We start from the raw sequence: 1,590 nt of genomic DNA, 5'->3' as shown, positions 1-1,590 counted from the left end.
AGGGTGGCTCCAGGCCCAGCCGGAACAGGGATGTTCACTGGGACCCAAACAGAAACCACAATAGACTAATGGGCAGAGACAAGGAAGGAGGATAAAGGGCAGCGGTTGTCACATGGATACCCTGAGTTCATGCTGGATTTCAGGCCTACTAACACTTACCCTTGGTAGTCCATTCAATGAAAGTTGATTGTCTCATCTGCTGTGGGCTATGGGGATAAAAGAGTTGCAGCAGCCATGGCCCCAGCCTCTGTGGGACAGCGTTCTTACACATGAAGCAACTGCACATTGTGGAAAGTGCCTGAAGGAAACGTAAGTGCTGAGATAAAGAATCATAGGGAGTGTAGCTTTCTTGGGTGGTCAGGGGCCTCACCAAGAAGTGACATGTGCACTCGGCTCTAATGGAAATGAAAGCTCCAGCGCTGGGAAGAACTTTTCAGGCAGAAGATGCAGCAAGTGTGAAAGCCCTAAGGGGGAAAAGGGCAGGAGGATTTAGGCAGCAAGGCCAGTGCCCAGCCCTGTGCTGGTGTGAGGAGCAGCTCAGCCCAAGGCTGGGGTGACACCTGCTGGGCAAAGGGCCAAGAGTGGGATCAGGAGCATGGTCAGGACGATGGCTCCTAAGCGTCCACTCATTCTGAGGGAGTCAGTCACCACAGGGTAGGAAAGCATGGTGGGACAAAGTGTTGCTGAGAGACAACTTGTGAGGCCGAGGTCCTCAGAGGTGGACAGCTTGCTGAGGGCTGGAGGTCTCCAGAAGGCTTCTTGGAGAAACATTCCAGGGAACCCCATTTGGACAGGTTGGAGGTGTCAAACGGATGTGAGCAACAAAAGACAGCAGTGACCCCTGGCTGTCTGTGCAGCAGAGAAGAAACTGGTTCGCCACAGGGTAGAGATGGGGTCATAGGAGGAATCTTCCTTGTACTTTCTAAAGAAAAGGGAAAGGATAAGAAAAACCACAGTATTTGTTAGCTGCCCACTCATCTCCCAGCCCTCTTTTCCTCTTCCTAACTGAACCCTGGTTGGCCCTGGACCAGCCACCTGCTTTCTATGTACACACATACACACACTCGTGTTCTCTGGAGGAAATGAAGCCTCCAGTTCAAGGGGTAGGCCCCACTGGCTCACACCAACTGGCATATTCCATCTCCTGGCCAGAGTCGTCAGTCCCAAAGACAGCCTGTGACTGAAGCCCGTCTACTCAGAAGGATCACCAGGCCCTGGCTCGGTCTATGAATTCAGCCATGAAGCATGGGGCTACTGGCAGTCATTGTAGACAAGAATAGAGGGGTGGAAACAACTAGGTCTCTGGTGACATCACTGAGGCCCTGGACCAACCAATCCTGCAACCCACCCACCTCTGGACTTTCCAGTTGCATGAACCAAACACCACCTTTCATGTGATTAAACCTGTTTGCGTTGAGTGTTCTATTCCTTACAATGACAGCAACAGTTTGCAGATGTCTAGTATGTACTGGGCACTGAATTAAATCTTGATGCACACTGTTTCATGCAGGAATCATCCTTCTCACTCTTCAGAAGGGAAACTCTTCAGAAGGGAAACCTAAGGAAACATGCAGTAACCTGCCTCAGGTC

This window comes from Rhinopithecus roxellana, chromosome 11, assembly GCF_007565055.1.
Source record: "Rhinopithecus roxellana isolate Shanxi Qingling chromosome 11, ASM756505v1, whole genome shotgun sequence".
Classification (NCBI taxonomy): domain Eukaryota; kingdom Metazoa; phylum Chordata; class Mammalia; order Primates; family Cercopithecidae; genus Rhinopithecus; species Rhinopithecus roxellana.
The sequence above is the reverse complement of the archived record's forward strand: the minus strand, read 5'-3'. Positions refer to the sequence as shown.